This window comes from Arachis stenosperma, chromosome 6, assembly GCF_014773155.1.
Source record: "Arachis stenosperma cultivar V10309 chromosome 6, arast.V10309.gnm1.PFL2, whole genome shotgun sequence".
NCBI lineage: Eukaryota > Viridiplantae > Streptophyta > Magnoliopsida > Fabales > Fabaceae > Arachis > Arachis stenosperma.
Genome location: NC_080382.1, coordinates 51072221 through 51099003, shown reverse-complemented (window position 1 = coordinate 51099003; position 26783 = coordinate 51072221). Strand labels below are relative to the sequence as shown.

The 26783-nt window shown below is 40.8% G+C and overlaps 1 non-coding gene across 1 annotated transcript; it reads right to left on the bottom strand.

Annotated features, from left to right (window-relative positions):
• Positions 1–7232: 7232 nt before the first annotated feature.
• LOC130937884 (small nucleolar RNA R71) lies at positions 7233–7336 on the bottom strand. The gene has a single exon (XR_009069077.1). It is a non-coding gene; the product is annotated as a small nucleolar RNA R71 (small nucleolar RNA).
• Positions 7337–26783: the final 19447 nt, after the last annotated feature.

Below are 26783 nucleotides of genomic sequence, written 5' to 3'. Positions count from 1 at the left end.
ACTCTTGGCAAGTTCACCAAAATTATCGTCAAGTATTAACCCACAGTGGAGTGGGATCGTATCCACAGAGATTGGTAGATTTGAGCAATTTTAATTTATTGGTGAATTAGTCAAGCTCAATAGAATAAGTTGTAAGTGCAGAATTATAAATGGTAGAAACATAAATGGCAAAAGAATAAAGGAAAGCAATAAAGTGCAGAAATGGAAATAGCAGGAATGTAAAGAGGAATGGGATTTTGCAGAATGTAAGTAAAAGCTATAAAAGAATGGGAGAGATAAAAATGGGGAATTCATTGAGATCAGGAGATATTGTCTCTTTGGATTAAATCCAGCTCATATCCTCTTCAATCATGCAACTCATTGACCTCTTGGCAATCATGATTGATTGAGCCCCAATCCCTTGGTGACTCAATCTCTCAGATCTTGATCAATAGCCAATTCCTTTGTCTAATTGCTCATGAAGAGAGATATGCTTGGTCCCTGATTATACCACACATCATCATAGATCCAAGTAGAGGGAGGATTGTATGTCACCATATCCAAACACCAAAACCCAGATTCTACTCAAGTGTGAGAAGGGATTTCTAGCATGGTTTCATGTTTCCTTTTCCAAGGTTCCCATGAAACCCATTTTGCATTCAATCTCTTTTCTAAGTTAATTCAACACTAAGCTGAAAATCGAAATTCCTTCTAGCAAATCAAAGAGAAGATGAAGAGAAGAAGAAATTCACTATCATTAATCCATCAAGTACAATAGAGCTCTCTCTCTCTCAATGATGGAAGAGATGAAGTGTAAAAAGTGAAAAGTGAATTCCAAACTAAACTCTGTGACTTGCTAACCCCCTTTTTCCAATACTTCCAAGGGTATTTATACTACTCCTAGATCTAGAAAATAAAGGAAAATTACAAAAGTGAAAAGAAAATTACAATTTGGAGGGAAAAAAAAACTCAACAAACGTGATCTTCCAGTTGGCGTGTGACTGGTGCTTCACTAGCGTGTCACGCTCCCTCTGTTTCTGACTTGGCGTGCCACGCCTCACCATTCAAGTGGCACGCCGTCCTCTGTTTCACCCCTAGCGTGCCATGCCTTCGAGCCAAAGTGGCACGCCCAGGATATTTTGATTGGCCAAGTAACTTGGCGTGCCACGCCTTCGACACCAAGTGGCACGCCCAAGGTCATCTTCCTCATATCCATGCTTCTGGAATTTTGTACCAGCATGGCACGCCCAGGGTCTGGCGTGCCACGCCCCTCTTAAAGCTTCACCCTCTTGCTGGCGTGCCATGCCTCGTCATCCAAGTGGCACGCCTGAGTTCACTGGCTTCTCTTCTTTCTCTCTAGAAAGTACTACCAGCGTGCCACGCCATGAGACTGGCGTGTCACGCCCTTCATTTGCTTCATCTTCTTGCTGACGTTCCACGCCTCATCTCCCAAGTGGCACGCCCAAGTTCATTGGCCCTTTAATTCATCCTCTGGAAAACACTACCAGCGTGCCACGCCATGAGTCTGGCGTGTCACGCCATTCATTTGCCTTGGTCCCAGAGGTTGGCATGACACGCTTGGATGTTCAAGTGGCACGCCAAGGTGGGATGATTAAGCTGGCGTGCCACGCCTTCGATACCATGTGGCACGCCCAGCTTTATTTGGCCTCCTTAGGTGCTGGCGTGCCACGCCTCATCACTCAAGTGGCACGCCTTAGTGGGACTTCTTGAGCTGGCGGGCCACGCCTTGTTGCTCATGTGGCACGCCCATTCAATTGTGGGTCTTATAGGCTTGGCGTGCCATGCCTTGAACCTCAAGTGGCATGCCCAAGTGAACTCTGGGGCTGGCGTGCCACGCCTTCGACACAAAGTGGCACGCCATAGTGATGGTTCTTCTATTAATGAATGGGCGTGCCACGCCCTATTTTTGGCGTGCCACACCCCTTTGATGGACTTCATTTTTTCTCTCTGGAATGTTGTACTAGCGTGCCACGCTGATGAGCGGATAATTTATACGCTTTTTGGCAATATTTTTAGTATGTTTTTAGTATGTTTTAGTTAGTTTTTAGTATATTTTTATTAGTTTTTAGTTAAAATTCACTTTTCTGGACTTTACTATGAGTTTGTGTGTTTTTCTATGATTTCAGGTATTTTCTGGCTGAAATTGAGGGACTTGAGTAAAAATCTGATTCAGAGACTGAAAAGGACTGCAGATGCTGTTGGATTCTGACCTCCCTGCACTCGAAGTAGATTTTTTGGAGCTACAGAAGCCCAATTGGCGCGTTCTTAACGGCGTTAGAAAGTAGACATCCTGGGCTTTCCAGCAATGTATAATAGTCCATACTTTTCTCGAGATTTGATGGCCCAAACCGGCGTTCCAAATCAGCTCAAAACTGCCCGGCGTTAAACGCCGGAACTGGCACAAGAATGGGAGTTAAACGCCCAAACTGGCACAAAAGCTGGCGTTTAACTCCAAGAGAAGTCTCTACACGAAAATGCTTCAATGCTCAGCCCAAGCACATACCAAGTGGTCCCGGAAGTGGATTTTTATGTCATTTACTCATTTCTGTAAACCCTAGGCTACTAGTTCTCTACAAATAGGACCTTTTACTATTGTATTTTATATCTTTTGATCAATTTTGATCTTAGGATCATCTTTGGACGTCTAGTTCTTAGATCATGGGGGCTGGCCTCACGTCCATGCCTAGACCTTGTTCTTATGTATTTTCAACGGTGGAGTTTCTACACACCATAGATTAAGGTGTGGAGCTCTGCTGTTGATGAGCGGATACTTTATACACTTTTTGGGGGTAATTTCATGTAGATTTTAGTATGTTTTAATTAGTTTTTAGTAGAATATTATTAGTTTTTAGGAAAAATTCACATTTCTGGACTTTACTATGAGTTTGTGTGTTTTTCTGTGATTTCAAGTAATTTCTGGCTGAAATTGAGGGAGCTGAGCAAAAATCTGAGTTAGGCTGAAAAAGGACTGCTGATGCTGTTGGATCCTAACCTCCCTGCACTCGGAATGGACTTTTTGGAGCTACAGGAGTCCAATTGGTGCGCTCTCAACGGCGTTGGAAAGTAGACATCCAGGGCTTTCCAGCAATATATAATAGTCCATACTTTGCAGGAAGATAGACGACGTAACTTGGCGTTGAACGCCAAGTACATGTTGCTGTCTGGAGTTAAATGCCAGAAACACGTCATGATCCGGAGTTGAACGCCCAAAACACGTTATAACTTGGAGTTCAACTCCAAGAAAAGCCTCAGCTCGTGGATAGCTTTAGTCTCAGCCCCAGCACACACCAAGTGGGCCCCAGAAGTGGATTTCTGCACCAATTATCTTAGTTTACTCATTTTCTGTAAACCTAGGTTACTAGTTTACTATTTAAACAACTTTTAGAGACTTATTTTGTACCTGATGACAATTTTCAGATCTGAATTTTATACACTTTGACGGCATGAGTCTCTAAACTCCATTGTTGGGGGTGAGGAGCTCTGCAGCGTCTCGATGAATTAATGCAATTGTTTCTATTTTACTCAAACGTGTGTGTGTTCCGATCTAAGATGTTTATTCGCGCTTAATTATGAAGGAGGTGATGATCCGTGACACTCATCACCTCCCTCAATCCATGAAGGTGTGCCTGACAAACACCTCCGTTCTACATCAGACTGAATGAGCTTCTCTTAGATTCCTTAATCAGAATCTCTGCGGTATAAGCTAGAATTGATGGCGGCCACTCTTGAGAATCCGGAAGGTCTAAACCTTGTCTCTGGTATTCCGAGTAGGATTCAAGGATTGAATGGCTGTAGCGCGCTTCAAACTCGTGATTGCTAGGCATGATGACAAATGCAAAAGGATCAATGGATCCTATTCCAACATGATCGAGAACCAACAGCTGATTAGCCGTGCTGTGACAGAGCATCTGGACCGTTTTCACTGAGAGGATGGGAGGTAGCCATTGACAATGGTGACACCCTACATACAGCTTGCCGTAGACGGGCTTTACAAACAATTGAGTTGAATATTACATTGCAGAAATTCAGAGGACAAAGCATCTCCAAAACTCCAACATATTCCCCATTACTGCACAACAAGTAACAACTATTTATTTTATGCCCTTTTTTACTTTATACGAGGCTAAAGAACTCTATTGGTATCCTGACTAAGATTAATAAAATAAACATAGCTTACTTCAAACCAATAATCTCTGTGGGATCGACCCTTACTCACGTAAGGTATTACTTGGACAACCCAGTGCACTTGCTGGTTAGTTGTACGGATTGCAAATTCGTGCACCAGCTGTACCTCGAGTATTAATGCAATTACTATTGTTCTTCTATTCAATTCAGCTTGTTCTTATTCCAAGATATTCATTCACACTCAAGAACGTGATGAATGTGATGATTATGTGACGCTCATCATCATTCTCATTTATGAACGCGTGCCTGACAACCACTCCCGTTCTACAAGCAAACAATGCTTGAATGTTTATCTCTTGGATTCCTTAATCAGAATCTTCGTGGTATAAGCTAGAATTGATGGCGGCATTCAAGAGAATCCGGAAGGTCTAAACCTTGTCTGTGGTATTCTGAGTAGGATTCAATGATTGAATGACTGTGACGAGCTTCAAACTCCTAAAGGCTGGGCGTTAGTGACAGACGCAAAAGAATCAATGGATTCTATTCCAACCTAATTGAGAACCGACAGATGATTAGCCATGCCGTGACAGGGTGCGTTGAACATTTTCACTGAGAGGACGGGACTGTAGCCACTGACAACGGTGATGCCCAACATACAGCTTGCCATGAAAAGGAGTAAGAAGGATTGGATGAAGACAGTAGGAAAGCAGAGAGACGGAAGGGACAAAGCATCTCCATTCGCTTACTAAAATTCTCACCAATGAATTACATAAGTATCTCTATCTTTATGCTTTATTCATAAATCATCTATAACCATTTGAATCTGCCTGACTAAGATTTACAAGATGACCATAGCTTGCTTCATACCAACAATCTCCGTGGGATCGACCCTTACTCGCGTAAGGTTTATTACTTGGACGACCTAGTGCACTTGCTGGTTAGTTGTGCGAAGTTGTGAAATTATACCATGGTATTGAGCACCAAGTTTTTGGATTCATTACCGGGGATTATTTGAGTTGTGAAAAGTAGTGATCACAATTTCGTGCACCAAGTTTTTGTCGCTGTTGCCAGGGATTGTTTTGAGTATGGACAACTGACGGTTCATCTTGTTGCTCAGATTAGGTTTTTATCTTCAGAGTTCTTAAGAATGAATTCTAGTGTTTCAAGGTGATGTTCTTATCATCACCAAAGCTGATTGATTCTCATCAATTTAGCTCTTGAATGTAATGTCCTGCTGAAGCTTGGCTAGCCATGTCTAATTTCTTTAGACTGAAGCTTTAGACTAACATTGCATGATTCCTGAAATTCTCATTAAGAATTTTGATACCTTTATTTTCTTTTCCACTTAATTTTTAAAAAATCCAAAAAAATTACAAAATCATAAAAACCAAAAATATTGTAAGTTTCTTGTTGAGTCTAGTGTCTCATGTTAAGTTTGGTGTCAATTGCATGTTTCTGTTCTTCTTGCATTCATTCATGTGTCTTAAGTGATCTTCAAGATATTCTTGATGATTTCCTTGTTCTGATCTTTAAATTCTCTTGTCTTGAGTGTTTTGTTGTTTCTCATATGCATTCTCATTTTGTTAGTGTCAGTAGTGTACAAACTGCTAAGTTTGGTGTATTGCATGCATTGTTATTTGATTTTAGTTGCATTTTGATTATTCCTCATTATTAAAAATCCAAAAATATTTTTAATTGGTGTCTTTTCAAGTCAATAATACAGAAAACTGAAGATTCAGAACATACAGCAGAGGAATTACACAGAAAAAGCTGGGCGTTCAAAACGCCCAGTGAAGAAGGGCAAACTGGCGTTTAAACGCCAGCCAGGGTGCCTGGCTGGGCGTTTAACGCCCAAAAGGGTAGTGCTTTGGGCGTTAAACGCCAGAATGTGCACCATTCTGGGCGTTTAACGCCAGGATGGCACAAGAGGGAAGATTTTGTTTTTAATGCAAATTTTTTTCAAGTTTTAAAAATTTTTCAAAATCAAATATTTTTCAAATCATATCTTTTCAATCAATCTTTTTCAAAATCAATTTCTTTCCATTTTCAAAAATACTTGCTATCAATTAATGATTTGATTCAACATTTCAAGTATGTTGCCTTTTCTATGGAGAAAGGTTTAATGTTTGAATCATATCTTTTCTTGATAGCCAAGTCATTAATTTTTAAAATCAAATCTTTTTAAATTGTTTTTCAAATCATATCTTTTTAATCACATCTTTTTCAAAATAGTTTTCAATCATATCTTTTTGATTTCTAATTTAAAAATCTTTTTCAAAAATCACTTGATTTTTTTTCCAATCTTAGTTTTCAAAAATCAATTACTATTTTTCAAAATGTTTTTAAAATCTTTTACTTTGTTTTCAAAAATTTCTTCCCCTCTTCTCACATCCTTCTATTTATGGACTAACACTATTCCTTAATGCACAATTCGAACTCCATCTTTCTTGATAAGTTCGAATTCTCTACTCCTTCCTCCTTTTTTTCTTTTCCTTTGACACCTCAAGGAATCTCTATTCTGTGACATAGAGGATTCCATATTTTCTTGTTCTCTTCTCTTTCATATGAGCAGGAGCAAAGACAAAAGCATTCTTGTTGAGGCTGATCCTGAACCTGAAAGGACCTTGAAGCGAAAGCTAAGAGAAGCTAAGGCACAACTCTCTGTAGAGGACCTAACAGAAATCTTCAAAGAAGAAGAACCCATGGCAGCCAAAAACAACAACAATGCCAAAAATGCAAGGAAGGTGCTGGGTGACTTTACTGCACCTACTCCCGACTTCTATGGGAGAAGCATCTCTATCCCTGCCATTGGAGCAAACAACTTTGAGCTTAAGCCTCAATTAGTTTCTCTAATGCAACAGAATTGCAAGTTCCATGGACTTCCATTGGAAGATCCTCATCAGTTTTTAGCTGAGTTCTTGCAAATCTGTGACACTGTCAAGACCAATGGGGTTGACCCTGAAGTCTACAGACTTATGCTATTCTCTTTTGCTGTAAGAGACAGAGCCAGAATATGGTTGGACTCACGACCTAAAGAAAACCTGAACTCTTGGGAAAAGCTAGTCAATGCCTTCTTGGCAAAGTTATTTCCACCTCAAAAATTGAGTAAGCTTAGAGTGGAAGTCCAAACCTTCAGACAGAAGGAAGGAGAATCCCTCTATGAAGCTTGGGAAAGATACAAACAATTGATCAGAAAGTGTCCTTCTGGCATGCTTTCTGAATGGAGCATCATAGGTATCTTCTATGATGGTCTGTCTGAACTGTCCAAGATGTCTTTGGATAGCTCTGCTGGAGGATCTCTTCATATGAAGAAGACGCCTACAGAAGCTTAAGAACTAATTGAAATGGTTGCAAATAACCAATTCATGTACACTTCTAAAAGGAATCCTGTGAACAATGGGACAAATCAGAAGAAAGGAGTTCTTAAGATTGATACTCTGAATGCCATACTGGCTCAAAACAAGATATTGACTCAGCAAGTCAATTTGATTTCTCAAAGTCTGTCTGGAATGCAAAATGCACCAGGCAGTACTAAGGATGCTTCATCTAAAGAAGAAGCTTATGATTCTGAGAACCTTTCAATGGAAGAGGTGAATTACATGGGAGAACCCTATGGAAACACCTATAATTCTTCATGGAGAAATCATCCAAATCTCTCATGGAAGGATCAACAGAGATCTCAACAAGGTTTTAACAACAATAATGGTGGAAGAAATAGGTTTAGCAATGGCAAGCCTTTTCCATCATCTTCTCAGCAACAGATAGAGAATTCTAAGCAGAACCACTCTGACTTAGCAACCATGGTCTCTAATCTAATCAAAACCACTCAAAGTTTCATGACTGAAACAAGATCCTCCATTAGAAACTTGGAGACACAACTGGGACAGCTGAGTAAGAGAGTTACTGAACTCCCTCCTAGTACTCTTCCAAGCAATACAGAAGAGAATCCAAAAGGAGAGTGCAAGGCCATCAACATGGCCGAATTTGGAGAGGAGGAAGAGGCAGTGAACGCCACTGAGGAAGACCTCAATGGGCATCCACTGACCTCCAATGAGTTCCCTAATGAGGAACCATGAGAATCTGAGGCTCACACTGAGACCATAGAGATTCTAATAGATTTACTTCTGCCATTCATGAGCTCTGATGAGTATTCTTCCTCTGAAGAGGATGAGTATGTCACTGAAGAGCAAGTTGCTAAATACCTTGGAGCAATCATGAAGCTAAATGACAAGTTATTTGGTAATGAGACTTGGGAGGATGAACCCCCTTTGCTCACCAAAGAACTGGATGACTTGTCTGGGCAGAAATTACCTCAAAAGAGACAGGATCCTGGGAAGTTTTCAATACCTTGTACCATAGGCATCATGACCTTAAAGAAGGCTCTGTGTGACTTAGGGTCAAGTATAAACCTCATGCTTCTCTCTGTAATGGAGAAGCTAGGGATCTTTGAGGTACAAGCTGCAAGAATCTCACTAGAGATGGCAGATAATTCAAGAAAACAAGCTTATGGACTTGTGGAGGATGTTTTGGTGAAAGTTGAAAACCATTACATCCCTGCTGATTTCATAGTCCTAGAGACTGGGAAGTGCATGGATGAATCCATCATCCTTGGCAGACCCTTTCTAGCCACAGCAAAGGCTGTGATTGATGTTGACAGAGGAGAATTGATTATTCAAGTGAATAAAGAATCCCTTGTGTTTAAGGCACAAGGATATCCCTCTGTTACCATGGAGAAGAAGCATGAAGAGCTTCTCTTAAAACAGAGTCAAACAGAGCCCCCACAGTCAAACTCTAAGTTTGGTGTTGGGAGGCCACAACCAAATTCTATGTTTGGTGTTGAACCCCCACATTCAAACTCTAAGTTTGATGTTGGGAGGTTCTAACATTGCTCTGAGTATCTGTGAGGCTCCATGAGAGCCCACTGTCAAGCTATTGACATTAAAGAAGCGCTTGTTGGGAGGCAATCCAATGTTATATTTTATCTATTTTCCTTTGTTATTTTATGTTTTCTGTAGGTTGATGATCATGAGAAGTCACAAAATCAATTAAAAAAGCAAAAACAGAATGAAAAACAGAAAGAAAAATAGCACACCTTGGAGGAAAACCTTGCTGGCATTTAAACGCCAGTAAAGGCAGCAAATGGGCGTTTAATGCCCAGTCTGGCACCATTCTGGGCGTTTAACGCCAGAAAAAGGCACCAGACTGGCGTTAAACGCCAGGAAAGGGCAAGAAGTTGGCGTTAAATGCCAGAAATGGGCACCAGCCCGGCGTTTAACGCCAGAATTGGCATAATGAGCATATTTGCTCGCCACTTGGTGCAGGGATGACTTTTCCTTGACACCTCAGGATCTGTGGACCCCACATTATCCCCACCTACCCCACCACCCTCTCTTTTCTTTACCCATTCACCAATCACCTCAACACATCTTCCCCAAAAACCCTTCACCTATCAAATCCCATCTTTCTCTTCACCACTCACATCCATCCTTCATAAAACCCCACCTACCGCACCATTCAAATTCAAACTACTTTCCCTCCCAAACCCACCCTCCCATAGCTCTCTTCACCCCTATATAAACCCATCTTCACTCCTTCATTTTCACACACCCTAAACACTACTTCTCCCACTTTGGACGAACCATAAAGCCACCTCCATCTCCTCTATTTCTTCTTCTTCTACTCTCTTCTTTCTTCTTTTGCTCGAGGACGAGCAAACATTTTAAGTTTGGTGTGGTAAAAGCATTGCTTTTTGTTTTTCTATAACCATTTATGGCATCCAAGGCCGGAGAAACCTCTAGAAAGAGGAAAGGGAAGGCAAAAGCATCCACCTCCGAGTCATGGGAGATGGAGAGATTCATCTCAAGGGTGCATCAAGACCACTTCTATGAAGTTGTGGCCTTGAAGAAGGTGATCCCGGAGGTCCCTTTCAAACTCAAAAAGAGTGAATATCCGGAGATCCGACATGAGATTCGAAGAAGAGGTTGGGAAGTTCTTACCAACCCCATTCAACAAGTCGGAATCTTAATGGTTCAAGAGTTCTATGCCAATGCATGGATCACCAAGAACCATGATCAAAGTGTGAACCTGGACCCAAAGAATTGGCTTACAATGGTTCGGGGGAAATACTTAGATTTTAGTCCGTAAAATGTAAGGTAGGCATTCAACTTGCCCATGATGCAAGGAGATGAACACCCTTACACTAGAAGGGTCAACTTTGATCAAAGGTTGGACCAAGTCCTCATAGACATCTGTGAAGAGGGCGCCCAATGGAAGAGAGATTCAAGAGGGAAGCCGGTTCAATTGAGAAGGCATGACCTCAAGCCCGTAGCTAGGGGATGGTTGGAGTTTATCCAACGCTCAATCATTCCCACTAGCAACCGGTCTGAAGTTACTCTGGACCGGGCCATCATGATTCATAGCATCATGATTGGAGAAGAAGTAGAAGTTCATGAGGTTATAGCCCAAGAACTTTATAAGGTGGGGGACAAGTCCTCTACCTTGGCAAGGTTAGCCTTTCCTCATCTCATTTGTCACCTCTGTTATTCAGTTGGAGTTGACAAAGAGGGAGACATCCCCATTGATGAGGACAAGCCCATCACTAAGAAAAGGATGGAGCAAACAAGAGATCCCACTCATCATGAAATCCCTGAGATGCCTCAAGGGATGCACTTTCCTCCACAAAACTATTGGGAGCAAATCAACACCTCCCTAGGAGAATTGAGTTCCAACATGGGACAACTAAGGGTGGAGCACCAAGAACATTCCATTCTCCTCCATGAAATTAGAGAAGATCAAAGAATCATGAGAGAGGAGCAACAAAGGCAAGGAAGAGACATTGAGGAGCTCAAGCACTCCATAAGATCTTCAAGAGGAAGAACAAGCCGCCATCACTAAGGTGGACCCGTTCTTTAATTTCCTTGTTCTTTATTTTTCTGTTTTTCGAAAAATCATGCTTATGTTTATCTATGTTTGTGTCTTGTGATCATTAGTGTCTTAGTGTCTATGTCTTAAAGTTATGAATGTCCTATGAATCCATCACCTTTCTTAAATAAAAAATGTTCTTAATTGAAAAAGAGAAGAATTGCATGAATTTTAAATTTTATAACAGATTAATTATTTTGATGCGGTGGCAATACTTTTGTTTTCTGAATGTATGCTTAAACAGTGCATATGTCTTTTGAATTTGTGGTTCATGAATGATTGGCTCTTGAAAAAATGATGAAAAAGGAGACATGTTACTGAGGATCTGAAAAATCATAAAAATGATTCTTGAAGCAAGAAAAAGAAGCGAAAAAAAAGAGAAAAAAACAAAAAAAAAGGAGAAAGAGAAAAAGAAAGAAAAAGAAAGAAATAAAGTTGTGATCCAAGGCAAAAAGAGTGTGCTTAAGAACCCTGGACACCTCTAATTGGGGACTCTAGCAAAGCTGAGTCACAATCTGAAAAGGTTCACCCAATTATGTGTCTGTGCATGTATGTATCCGGTGGTAATACTGGAAGACAGAGTGCTTTGGGCCACAGCCAAGACTCATAAAGTAGCTGTGTTCAAGAATCATCAGACTTAACTAGGAGAATCAATAACACTATCTGGATTCTGAGTTCCTATAGAAGCCAATCATTCTGAATTTCAAAGGATAGAGTGAGATGCCAAAACTGTTCAGAGGCAAAAAGCTAAAAGCCCCGCTCATCTAATTAATACTGATCTTCATAGATGTTTTTGGAATTCATTGCATGTTCTCTTCTTTTTATCTTATTTGATTTTCAGTTGCTTGGGGACAAGCAACAATTTAAGTTTGGTGTTGTGATGAGCGGATAATTTATACGCTTTTTGGCATTGTTTTTAGTATGTTTTTAGTATGTTTTAGTTAGTTTTTAGTATGTTTTAGTTAGTTTTTAGTATATTTTTATTAGTTTTTAGTTAAAATTCACTTTTCTGGACTTTACTATGAGTTTGTGTGTTTTTCTGTGATTTCAGGTATTTTCTGGCTGAAATTGAGGGACTTGAGCAAAAATCTAATTCAGAGACTGAAAAGGACTACAGATGCTGTTGGATTCTGACCTCTCTGCACTCGAAGTGGATTTTCTGGAGCTACAGAAGCCCAATTGGCGCGCTCTCAACGGCGTTGGAAAGTAGACATCCTTGGATTCATTACCGGGGATTATTTGAGTTGTGAAAAATAGTGATCACAATTTCGTGCACCACACGCCAATACATTTTTATGGCGTTTGTTCCAAGTGGCACGCCTGCTTCACACGCCCCACTTGTTTTGTTGTTTTCTTTTCCATTTTTGATGTCTTTTCCACCTGAAATTCAGCACAAACTCATTTCAAAGTAATGTATTATGATATTCATCAATTAAGGCATGAATTACAATGATCAAATGAGATTATGCCTCTTTTATAGTCCTTTTTATGCAAGAAAAAGGTAGATGATGTAAGTCATCACCCATCACTAAAAAGAGGATGGAGCAAACAAGAGAGCCCACTCATGGACCTCAACAAGAGCATGAAGAAGTCCCTCATCAAGAAATCACTGAGATTCCTCAAGGGATGCATTTTCCTCCACACAACTATTGGGAGCAACTCAACACCTCTTTGGGAGATTTGAGTTCCAATATGGAGCAACTAAGGATGGAGCACCAAGATCACTCCATTATTCTCCATGAAATTAGAAAGGATCAAATAGCCATGAGGGAAGAGCAACAAAGGCAAGGAAGAGACATAGAGGAGCTCAAGCGTTCCTTGTTCTTATCTTTCTGTTTTTGATTTTTATGCTTTATGTGTTATCTATGTTTGTGCCTTCATTACATGATCATTAGTGTCTAGTATCTATGTCTTAAGGCTATGAATGCCCTATGAATCCTTCACCTTTCTTAAATGAAAAATGTGCCTAATTACAAAGGAACAAGAAGTACTTGAATTTCGAAATTTATCTTGAAATTAGTTTGATTATTTTGATGCGGTGGCAATACTTTTTGTTTTCTGAATGAATGCTTGAACAGTGCATAATTTTGATAGTGAAGTTTATGAATGTTAAAATTATTGGCTCTTGAAAGAATGATGAAAAAAGAGAAATGTTATTGATAATCTGAAAAATCGTAAAATTGATTCTTAAAGCAAGAAAAAGCAGTGAATAATAAAGCTTGTGAAAAAAATGGCAAAAAAGAAAAAGAAAGAAAAAGAAAAAGCAAGCAGAAAAAGCCAATAGCCCTTTAAACCAAAAGGCAAGGGTAAAAGGGATCCAAGGCTTTGAGCATTAATGGATAAGAGGGCCCAAAGGAATAAAATCATGGCCTAAGCGGCTAAATCAAGTTGGCACCTTGAGGCATGATATCTTAATGGAGGCATACAAAAGCGGATTCTCCATTCACCCGGGAAGTACTAAGATGTACCATGATTTAAAGGCGATGTTTTGGTGGCCAGGTATGAAGAATGATGTGGCGGAATATGTTTCAAAGTGATTAACTTGTCAAAGGGTAAAGATTGAACATCAAAGACCTTCCGGGATGTTGCAACCTTTAGAGATTCCACAATGGAAGTGGGAAAGTATTGCAATGGACTTTGTGTCAGGATTGCCAAGGACTAGGGCTGGTTTTGATGCTATTTGGGTGATTGTGGACCGACTGACGAAGTCAGCTCACTTTTTGCCCATTCGTATGACTTACACCCTTGAGGAGCTAGCACGGTTATACATAAAGGAGGTTGTGAGACTCCATGGTGTACATGCTACTATAATCTCTGATAGAGATCCTCGTTTCACTTCAAGGTTTTGGGGTGCATTTCAGAAAGCTTTTGGAACCCGATTAAACTTGAGCACGGCTTACCATCCTCAAACAGATGGTCAATCTGAGAGGACGATCCAAACACTAGAGGATATGTTGAGAGCTTGTATTTTGGACCAACCGGCGAGTTGGGATCGGTATATGCCATTGGTGGAGTTTGCATACAATAATAGTTATCATGCGAGCATCGGAATGGCTCCGTATGAGGCCTTGTATGGGAGGAAATGTCAATCTCCGCTATGTTGGTATGAAGCTGGAGAGAAAAGCTTGTTGGGCCCGGAAATGATAGCTGAGACTACTGAACAGGTCAAGAAAATCCGAGATAGGATGCTTACGGTGCAGAGTCGTCAAAAGAGTTACACTGATCAGAGGCGAAAGCCCTTAGAATTTGAGGAAGGAGACCATGTTTTCATTAAGGTTACTCCGACCACGGGAGTAGGTAGGGCAATTAGAACAAAGAAGTTGAGTCCTCGATACATTGGTCCATTTCAAATCCTGGAGAGGATTGGAACGGTGGCGTATCGGATGGCTCTACCACCTTATATTTCGAATCTGCACGACGTGTTTCACGTGTCGCAGCTTCGGAAGTACATTTCTGATGCTAGCCATGTGTTAGAACCTGAGTCGGTTCAGTTAAGGGAAGATTTGACTATCCGCAATTATTCTCAGGTAATTGCATTTGAATTTTGTGGGCAAAATTCCCAATTAGGTGGGTAGAATATAAAATCCGGTTAATTAACGGCTAATTAACCCATAAATGAGAATTTATTCTAGAAAGCCTAAAATGTGATTTTTATGGCTAAATGTGATAGAGGAGATTGAGACGAGAATTTCGGTACCAATTTTATGGAATTCGGACCAAGATTGGACCGAATGGGCCAAACCGGGCCAACCGGACCCAAAGTGGGCCCTTGGCCCAACATAACTAGACCAAAACCCTAGTTTTCAGTACTCTCTCTCCCCACACAACTCTAATACACGCTGAAATTGAAGAGAGGGGAGGAAGAACACTTTCTCAAGTTCTTTCTCTCACTTGATCTTCAAACCACCATAACTTTTGATCTAGAGCTCCGATTGCCGCTCCGTTTGCGGCCACGCGTTCACCGCGGAGAGCTCTACAAAACCCATACAATTAATCTTGAGGTAAGCCACGTTTTGCTCTTTGAAATTCCAGCCTTGTTTTCGAGTTTTATGAGCAAAAATGTTGAGATTTTGGGCTCTTTGATGTTATAGGACCCAACTCTCTTGAAGGAGAAGGTTAATCTTGTCTCCTTGGACCTTGGGTGTGGTAAGATTCTCAACCCTAGTGTAATTTGTGATTTTATGATGTTTGGGTTTTGAGATGTTGTGTGTGGGTATGATGATTGTGGCTTAGGTTGTGTATATGTGAATATTGGAGCTTGATTGGTGATTTTGAAAAGCATGGAGAGGGTTTTGGTGGAGGAAAATCTGTTCTTGGAGGTGTTGAGGCCTTGAGAGCTTGTGGATAAGTGATTTGGAAGTGCTCCGATTGAGCTTGGGAAATCGGCTAAGGTATGGTTTCGGTTTCCCGTATCTAATATGTAATGTGGTAGGAAATACTTAGGCTAGAGGCCCTAAGATAGGCATTGAATTGTTGATGTTGTTGAATGATTGAGATATATGATGTGGTCATATATGTGATGATGATTATTGATGCCTTGGTGGTATGATGTATGAGAAAAATGCATGTTGTGATATATGCTTGATAATTGGTTATGGTTGAATTGTGGGTTGAACCATGTTGATGGTGAATATGATGTTGATTGTGTACAATGATAATTTGTTGGAATTGGTGTTGTGAGAATTGGCATGAGGAATAGTATATGATATGTCAATATGTTTGAGTTTGAGCCACTTGGGTGAAGTGGGTTAAAATGATGGAATAGTGATTTTGTAAATTGTGGTAATGTGTCAATGTGTGAGTTGAGGAGGCTTGATGTTGAATTTGATATATTTTGATTGATTTCAAAGAAAAGGGATGAAAATGGGCATGTTTTGATAGATTTTGAAAAGAGTTGGAAATGGCTTGTTTTGAAAATGGCACTTTGTGGTTTTGTATGAAAAATATGGTTTTTGGGCAAACTTTGATGGGACATAACTTGGACTACGGATCTCTGTTTTGTGCCAAATCTGTTTAAAAATGAAATTGGATCCGGGATGTCCATGCCGTTCGAAGAACGGGTGAAAAACGATTTAAAATGAGGAAGTTATGTCCGTCGGAAGATTGGGGGTTGAATTTGTGAATTCTGCAGCTTTTAACTTAGAAATATTTTTAGCAGAATGACCCCTTGCGCGTGGGCGCACCTGGCGCATACGCGCTGATCTTCCAGAAAGCGCCATCCACGCGTGCGCGTGATGTGCGCGGGTGCGCCGATTGTGTTGCACCCAATGCCCAGCCATTTTCCAGAGAGTTGTGCCAGAACCGTGCCAGCTTTGTGCCTGGGGCACGAGAGCACCCACGCGTACACGTGGTTGACGCGTGCGCGTCGATTGGCAAATTTTTAATCCACGCGTTAGCGTGCATGACGCTTGCGCGTCAATGAGTTTTTGAGGCCATCCACGCGTGCGCGTGGAGTGCGCGTACGCGTGGCCCTGTTTTCATCCCTAAGTTGATTTTTGAGTTTTAAAAGCCAAATCTCATACTTCTAAACCTCCGATCTCACAATTTATGTCTTAAATCATTATGATATGCCTAGCTATTAAAAAGGGGCTAGTGAATGAGGTAACTTGCGAGTGAAGCAAGGGAAATATGAATGATCAATGAGGATCAAAGATTATTAGGTGAGATGCGGAGGATGGTGGTGGAAGTGCTTGTTATGCCATGGGCCGAAAGGCTGTAATTCTTAATGAAACGGCTGGTTATGGATTTAACCGTGAGCCGGAATAGCTGTGTATGATATGAATATTGGCTGGTTCTGGACTGAACCGTGAGCCGGATGGCTAATATGGATGTTGATCCATGGATGAGAATTCATGCATGTTTATGCTGAATTATTGATAATTGTAATTTGCACTTCCACTATCTGAGATACGAGTTTCCCTGGGTAGTAGCAGTGGCTAGCCACCACGTGCTCCAGGTTGAGACTTGATACTCTGTTGACCCTATGTCGTAAGTGTGGCTGGGCACTGTGAAAGACCCGGATGAGCTCGCCCCCGTAAATATTCACCAGTGAGGGTGATGGGTATAGATCATGATTATGATCAAGTTTATAACGAGTATAACTCGAGTTGGGGATGCGTGACAGAGGGACAATCCAATGGTTAGCGACCAGGACTTGTCGGGTTGGCTCTATAACCGACAAGATGATATCATCAGCCACTAGGGACAGGCATTCATCATATGCATACTATGTGAATTGTTTGAGATTGCCTACTTGACTGCATACTATTTGCTAATTGTCTAACTGCCTTAATTGTTCCTATTTGTATATTTCTTGTTTGATATAACTGTGTTTGCTACATTATATCCTGCTGGTGGTTGGGAGGTTTGAAGGAATTGGAAAGGGAAGTATTAGTTAGACTGAAGAATCTTTAGTCAGATGCCCTTATATGGTTTAGCTTGTTTATAAGCTTTGATATTATCTGGAGGAAGTACTAGGATTGCCTTTAGCTTTCCTCTATTATTATGTATTATATATGTGGAAGCTGTTACCATGCTGGGGACCTCTGGTTCTCACCCATGCGGATTTTGTGGTTTTCAGATGCAGGACGTGAGGTTTCCCGTGAGGCATGCTGGAGACTCCTAGATTTGCAAAGATCCTTTGTTCTCGGGACTATGTTTTGGTTTATATATTTTGCTTAGATACTTTTATCTCCACTAAATAATACAAACTGTGATGACTCCTCTTATTGGAGATTTCGGAGAATAGGTTTCTGTATTTGTGTCCCTTTGGGTTTCCTTTGGGGTTTTCCTTATTTTATCATATGTATATATTGCTATGCTCGGACCGGTTATCTTCGCAGCCGGATCTTGAGTCTTGATATTCCTGTTTTTGACATTCCTTTGTATATATATAATCTCGCGTTGGTTATCCTTGTTCGTTACGTTATCGATCAGAGTGTTGCGCTTTCGAGTTATGATTTTTGTTTACCCCTTTTTCTACAAAGGCTCCTAGTTATAATCAATCATTCATACTACTATACGTACTAAATTTTTATTTTAGAGGTCGTAATACCTTGCCATCTCTGAATTATGACTTAAGCATAAGACTCTGTATGGTAGGGCATTACAAAAGCTTCCACCTCCGAGTCATGGGAGATGGAGAGATTCATGTCAAAGGTCCATCAAGACCACTTCTATGAAGTTATGGCCAAGACGAAAGTGATCCCTGAGGTCCCTTTCATGCTCAAGAAGAATGTGTATCCGGAGATCCTACATGAGATTCGAAGAAGAGGTTGGGAAGTTCTCACCAACCCTATTCAACAAGTCAGAATCTTAATGGTTCAAGAGTTCTATGCTAATGCATGGATCACTAAAAACCATGATCAAAGTGTGAACCCAAACCCAAAGAATTGGCTTACCATGGTTCGGGGAAAATACTTAGATTTCAGTCTGGAAAATGTAAGGTTGGCATTCAACTTGCCAATGATGCAAGGAGATGCATGCCCCTACACTATAAGGGTCAACTTTGATCAAAGGTTGGACCAAGTCCTCATGGACATATGTGTGGAAGGAGCTCAGTGGAAAAGAGACTCCAAAGGCAAGCCGGTTCAATTGAGAAGGCATGACCTTAAACCCGTGGCTAGAGGATGGTTGGAGTTCATCCAACGCTCTATCATTCCTACTAGCAACCGATCCGAAGTAACTGTGGATCGGGCTATCATGATCCATAACATCATGATTAGAGAGGAAGTAGAAGTTCATGAGGTCATATCTCTAGAACTCTACAAGGTGGTTGACAAGACTTCCACTTTGGCAAGGTTAGCCTTTCCTCATCTCATCTGTCACCTATGCAGTTTAGCCAGAATTGTCATAGAGGAAGACATCCTCATTGAAGATGACAAGCCCATTGATGGGCAGAATTCACTACCCTTTCCCAATAATATTGATGAATCCGCTCTTGGCAAGTTCACCAAAATTATCGTCAAGTATTAACCCACAGTGGAGTGGGATCGTATCAACAGAGATTGGTAGATTTGAGCAATTTTAATTTATTGGTGAATTAGTCAAGCTCAACAGAATAAGTTGTAAGTGCAGAATTATAAATGGTAGAAACATAAATGGCAAAAGAATAAAGGAAAGTAATAAAGTGCAGAAATGGAAATAGCAGGAATGTAAAGAGGAATGGGATTTTGCAGAATGTAAGTAAAAGCTATAAAAGAATGGGAGAGATAAAAATGGGGAATTCATTGAGATCAGGAGATATTGTCTCTTTGGATTAAATCCAGCTCATATCCTCTTCAATCATGCAACTCATTGACCTCTTGGCAATCATGATTGATTGAGCCCCAATCCCTTGGTGACTCAATCTCTCAGATTTTGATCAATAGCCAATTCCTTTGTCTAATTGCTCATGAAGAGAGATATGCTTGGTCCCTGATTATACCACACATCCTCATAGATCCAAGTAGAGGGAGGATTGTACGTCACCATATCCAAACACCAAAACCCAGATTCTACTCAAGTGTGAGAAGGGATTTCTAGCATGGTTTCATGTTTCCTTTTCCAAGGTTCCCATGAAACCCATTTTGCATTCAATCTCTTTTCTAAGTTAATTCAACACTAAGCATGAAAATCGAAATTCCTTCTAGAAAATCAAAGAGAAGATGAAGAGAAGAAGAAATTCACTATCATTAATCCATCAAGTACAATAGAGCTCTCTCTCTCAATGAGAGGGAATTTAGCTACTGATAGCTCAGAGAGAAAGTACAAAAGATGGAAGAGATGAAGTGTGAAAAGTGAAAAGTGAATTCCAAACTAAACTCTGTTACTTGCTAACCCCCTTTTTCCAATACTTCCAAGGGTATTTATACTACTCCTAGATCTAGAAAATAAAGGAAAATTACAAAAGTGAAAAGAAAATTACAATTTGGAGGGAAAAAAAACTCAACAAACGTGATCTTCCAGTTGGCGTGTGACTGGCGCTTCACTGGCGTGTCACGCTCCCTCTGTTTCTGACTTGGCGTGCCACGCCTCACCATTCAAGTGGCACGCCATCCTCTGTTTCACCCCTGGCGTGCCATGCCTTCGAGCCAAAGTGGCACGCCCAGGTTATTTTGATTGGCCAAGTAACTTGGCGTGCCACGCCTTCGACACCAAGTGGCACGCCCACGGCCATCTTCCTCATATCCATGCTTCTGGAATTTTGTACCAGCGTGGCACGCCCAGGGTCTGGCGTGCCACGCCCCTCTTAAAGCTTCACCCTCTTGCTGGCGTGCCACGCCTCGTCATCCAAGTGGCACGCCTGAGTTCACTGCCTTCTCTTCTTTCTCTCTGGAAAGTACTACCAGCATGCCACGCCATGAGACTGGCGTGTCACGCCCTTCATTTGCTTCATCTTCTTGCTAACGTGCCACGCCGCATCTCCCAAGTGGCACGCCCAAGTTCATTGGCCCTTTAATTCCTCCTCTGGAAAACACTACCAGCGTGCCACGCCATGAGTCTGGCGTGTCACAGAGGTTGGCGTGCCACGCCTGGATGTTCAAGTGGCACGCCAAAGTGGGATGATTAAGCTGGCGTGCCACGCCTTCGATACCATGTGGCACGCCCAGCTTTATTTGGCCTCCTTAGGTGCTGGCGTGCCACGCCTCATAACTCAAGTGGCACGCCTTAGTGGGACTTCTTGAGCTGGCGGGCCACGCCTTGTTGCTCATGTGGCACGCCCATTCAATTGTGGGTCTTATAGGCTTGGCGTGCCATGCCTTGAACCTCAAGTGGCATGCCCAAGTGAACTCTAGGGCTGGCGTGCCATGCCTTCGACACAAAGTGGCACGCCATAGTGATGGTTCTTCTATTAATGAATTGGCATGCCACGCCCTGTTTCTGGCATGCTACGCCCCTTTGATGGACTTCATTTTTTCTCTCTGGAATGTTCTACTAGCGTGCCACGCTGATGAGCGGATAATTTATACGCTTTTTGGCATTGTTTTTAGTATGTTTTTAGTATGTTTTAGTTAGTTTTTAGTATATTTTTATTAGTTTTTAGTTAAAATTCACTTTTCTGGACTTTACTATGAGTTTGTGTGTTTTTCTATGATTTCAGATATTTTCTAGCTGAAATTGAGGGACTTGAGCAAAAATCTTATTCAGAGACTGAAAAGGACTGCAGATGCTGTTGGATTCTGACCTCCCTGCACTCGAAGTGGATTTTCTGGAGCTACAGAAGCCCAATTGGCGCGCTCTTAACGGTGTTAGAACGTAGACATCCCGGGCTTTCCAGCAATGTATAATAGTCCATACTTTACCCCAGATTTGATGGCCCAAACCGGCGTTCCAAATCAGCTCAAAACTGCCCGGCGTTAAACGCCGGAACTGGCACAAGAATGGGAGTTAAACGCCCAAACTGGCACAAAAGCTGGCGTTTAACTCCAAGAGAAGTCTCTACACGAAAATGCTTCAATGCTCAGCCCAAGCACAGACCAAGTGGGCCCGGAAGTGGATTTTTATGTCATTTACTCATTTCTGCAAACCCTAGGCTACTAGTTCTCTACAAATAGGACCTTTTACTATTGTATTTTATATCTTTTGATCAATTTTGATCTTAGGATCATCTTTGGACGTCTAGTTCTTAGATCATGGGGACTGGCCTCACGGCCATGCCTAGACCTTGTTCTTATGTATTTTCAACGGTGGAGTTTCTACACACCATAGATTAAGGTGTGGAGCTCTGCTGTTGATGAGCGGATACTTTATACGCTTTTTGGGGGTAATTTCATGTAGATTTTAGTATGTTTTAATTAGTTTTTAGTAGAATAATATTAGTTTTTAGGAAAAATTCACATTTATGGACTTTACTATGAGTTTGTGTGTTTTTCTGTGATTTCAGGTAATTTCTGGCTGAAATTGAGGGAGCTGAGCAAAAATCTGAGTTAGGCTGAAAAAGGACTGCTGATGTTGTTGGATCCTAAACTCCCTGCACTCGGAATGGATTTTTTGGAGCTACAGGAGTCCAATTGGCGCGCTCTCAACGGCGTTGGAAAGTAGACATTCAGGGCTTTCCAGCAATATATAATAGTCCATACTTTGCGCGAAGATAGATGACATAACTTGGCGTTGAACGCCAAGTACATGCTTCTGTCTGGAGTTAAACGCCAGAAACACGTCATGATCCGGAGTTGAACGCCCAAAACACGTTATAACTTGGAGTTCAACTCCAAGAAAAGCCTCAGCTCGTGGATAGCTTTAGTCTCAGCCCCAGCACACACCAAGTGGGCCCCAAAAGTGGATTTCTGCACCAATTATCTTAGTTTACTCATTTTCTGTAAACCTAGGTTACTAGTTTACTATTTAAATAACTTTTAGAGACTTATTTTGTACCTGATGACAATTTTCAGATCTGAATTTTATACACTTTGACGGCATGAGTCTCTAAACTCCATTGTTGGGGGTGAGGAGCTCTGCAGCGTCTCGATGAATTAATGCAATTGTTTCTATTTTACTCAAACGTGTGTGTGTTCCGATCTAAGATGTTTATTCGCGCTTAATTATGAAGGAGGTGATGATCCGTGACACTCATCACCTCCCTCAATCCATGAACGTGTGCCTGACAAATACCTCCGTTCTACATCAGACTGAATGAGCTTCTCTTAGATTCCTTAATCAGAATCTCCGCGGTATAAGCTAGAATTGATGGCGGCCACTCTTGAGAATCCGGAAGGTCTAAACCTTGTTTGTGGTATTCCGAGTAGGATTCAAGGATTGAATGGCTGTGGCGCGCTTCAAACTTGCGATTGCTGGGCGTGATGACAAACACAAAAGGATCAATGGATCCTATTCCAACATGATCGAGAACCAACAGCTGATTAGCCGTGCTGTGACAGAGCATTTGGACCGTTTTCACTGAGAGGATGGGAGGTAGCCATTGACAATGGTGACACCCTACATACAGCTTGCCGTAGACGGGCTTTACAAACAATTGAGTTGAATATTACATTGCAGAAATTCAGAGGACAAAGCATCTCCAAAACTCCAACATATTCCCCATTACTGCACAACAAGTAACAACTATTTATTTTATGCTCTTTTTTACTTTATACGAGGCTAAAGAACTCTATTGGTATCCTGACTAAGATTAATAAAATAAACATAGCTTGCTTCAAACCAATAATCTCCGTGGGATCGACCCTTACTCACGTAAGGTATTACTTGGACAACCCAGAGCACTTGCTGGTTAGTTGTACGGATTGCAAATTCGTGCACCAAGTTTTTGGCGCCGTTGCCGGAGATTATTCGAGTTTGAACAACTAAAGGTTTATTCTATTTCTTAGATTAGGAATAATTTATTTTTATTGTTATAGAGTCATTAAATTCTGATAGGATAGTTTCTTTTCAAAAAAAAATATATATTATTTTTCTTTATTAATTGTTAATTTTTTGTGAGTCTAGTGTCTCGTTCTAAGTTTGGTGTCAATTGCATCTTTTATATTTTTCTTTAAATTTTCGAACTTGTGCTCTTTGTTCTTCATTAATCTTCAAGTTGTTCTTGTTTGTTTTTCTTGTTTGATCTTGAGTTTTTCTTGTTTTGTGTCTTTTCTTGTTTTTCTTGTGCTTTTTCAAAACATTAACTTTCAAAAATTATACTTTTATCCATAAAAATAACACATCTTTAAAATACGTTACATTTTTAGCTCAGTTGGTTATAGCGTGGGTTTATGTTCTTAGCAATTGGGCACCTTCTTTTTAAAATCCTTTTTCAAAAATAAATTTTTTTCTTGATTTAATCATGTGCCAAACTTTAAGTTTGGTGTTTTCTTGTTAATCTTTTCATAATTTTCGAAAATTTTATTAAAGTTTTCTAAAAATTTTAAGTTTGGTGTTCTTCCTTTTGTTCTTGGTGTTCTTGTGAATCTTCAAGGTGTTCTTGAGTTTTTTCTTGTGTCTTGATCTTAAAATTTTTAAGTTTGGTGTTCCTTGGTGTTTTCCCTCCAAAATTTTCGAAAATAAGGAGCATTAGATCTAAAAATTTTAAGTCTTGTGTCTTTTATGTGTTTTTCTCTTTCATCATAAAATTCAAAATTCAAAAAAATATCTTTTCTAACTAATTTTAAAACTACATTTTCGAAATTTTTATATAAAATTCAGATTTCAATTTCAAAATTTTTCGAAAAATTTTCACAAAATATTTTCAAATTTTTTATATATTCCGTTTCTATTTATTCCACTTCTATAAAATAAATAATATCAATATACATATCATCTCCCTTGTTCCATCATGGAATTAAGTGGAAATGAACAGTCCAGGAGGACTCTGGGGTCATATGCTAACCCCACTACTGCTTCATATGGGAGTAGTATCTGTATACCCTCCATTGGAGTTAGTAGCTTTGAGTTGAATCCTCAGCTCATTATCATGGTGCAGCAAAACTGCCAGTATTCCGGTCTGCCACAGGAAGAACCTACAGAGTTTTTGGCACAATTTTTACAAATTGCTAACACAGTACATGATAAAGAAGTAGATCAGGATGTCTACAGATTATTACTGTTCCCATTTGCTGTAAAAGATCAAGCTAAGAGGTGGTTAAATAACCAACCTAAGAACAGCATATAAACATGGAAACAGTTGTCAAAAAAATTCATGAATCACTATTTCCCTCCAAAACGGATGACACAGCTAAGGCTAAGCATCCAAGGCTTCAAATAAGGAGATAATGAATCCCTTTATGATGCCTGGGAGAGATACAGAGAGATGCTAAGAAAATGCCCCTCTGAGATGTTTTCAGAGTGGGTGCAATTAGACATCTTCTACTATGGGCTAACAGAAAAAGCTCAGACTTCTCTAGATCACTCAGCTGGTGGATCTATACATATGAGAAAAACAATTGAAAAAGCTCAAGAGCTTATTGATACAGTTGCCAGAAATCAGCATCTGTACCTAAGCAGTGAATCTTCCATAAAAGAAGAAGCTAAAACAATAACTGCTGAACTCAGTCCTGTGGATCAGGCTAATGAATTCAATCAGCAACTAGACTTTCTAACTCAGCAGCTAGCCGAATTCAAGGAAATACTACAGGAAACAAGAATGGCTAACAGGAATATGGAAGTACAGTTAAAGCAGACAGAAAAACAACTATCAAAACAAATAACAGAAGAATGCCAAGCAGTTCAATTAAGAAGTGGGAAAACATTAAATACCTCACTTCAAAGCAGCAGGAAGCCAAGAAATGAACAAATGGCTACTCAAAATCCCTCTGAGGACAATCAGAGCCCAGAGAGGAATAATGCTGGCGCTGAACGCCCAGCCCATGCTCATTCCTGGCGTTCAACGCCAGAAACAAGCATGAATCCGGCGTTGAACGCCCAAAGGGAGCATAGTTCTGGCGTTCAGACGCTAGTAACAAATAGGGAGGTGGCGTCTAACGCCAATCCAGCTTCCACCCCTGGCATTCAAATGCCAGTGGGGGATCAGTCACATACAAGTGCTGATAACAACCCTTCTAAAAAGGCTTCCCAACCCACTTCTGTAGGTAATAAACCTGCAGCAACTAAGGTTGAGGAATACAAAGCCAAAATGCCTTATCCTCAAAAACTCCGCCAAGCGGAACAGGATAAGCAATTTGCCCGCTTTGCAGACTATCTTAGGACTCTTGAAATAAAGATTCCGTTTGCAGAAGCACTTGAGCAAATACCCTCTTATGCTAAGTTCATGAAAGAGATCTTAAGTCATAAGAAGGATTGGAAGGAGACTGAAAAAGTTTACCTCACGGAAGAATGCAGTGCAGTCATTCTGAAAAGCTTACCTGAGAAGCTTAAAGATCCTGGGAGCTTTATGATACCATGCACATTAGAGGGTACTTGTACCAAGCAAGCTTTATGTGATCTTGGGGCAAGTATCAACCTAATACATGCATCTACTATCAGAAAGCTTGGTTTAACTGAAGAAATCAAACCAACCAGGATATGTCTTCAACTTGCTGATGGGTCCATTAAATACCCATCAGGTGTGATTGAAGACATGATTGTCAAGGTTGGGCCATTTGCCTTTCCTACTGACTTTGTGGTGCTGGAAATGGAGGAGCACAAGAGTGAAACTCTCATTCTTGGAAGACCTTTCCTAGCAACTGGCCGAACCCTCATTGATGTCCAAAAAGGGGAAGTAACTTTGAGAGTCAATGAGGAGGAGTTCAAGTTGAATGTTGTCCAAGCCATGCAACATCCAGACACCCCAAATGACTGCATGAGTGTTGATATTATTGACTCTCTGGTAAGAGAGATCAATATGGTTGAGAGTCTCGAATCAGAATTAGAGGACATCTTTAAAGATGTTCAGCCTGATTTGGAGGAATCAAAGAGAATAATAGAACCTCTGAAAATCCCTCAGGGAGAGGAGAAACCTCCTGTTCATACCCTGACCGAGGTCCTCCAACCCGGCAAATCCATAAGAGGTCCGACCTTGTCCTAAAACTCACACCTAAAGGTCGGACCTCGGACAATAAACAAGGAAGGTCCATCAAAAAGGAACGAAGCCCAAAACCTAAAGGCCGAAAAGGCCTAGGAAAGGCGGTTCCACAAAGATAGAGATAAAACTCCCAAAGATAAGATAAGATAAGAATATCTTATCCAGGGGAGATCACCGCCAACTACTATAAATACACTGGAGCACCCAGGTATGGCATTCATTCCAAATCTACACATATCTGCTTGGACCCATGCTAACTTAAGCATCGGAGTGTCATTGCAGGTACCACCACCAACCATTCTGC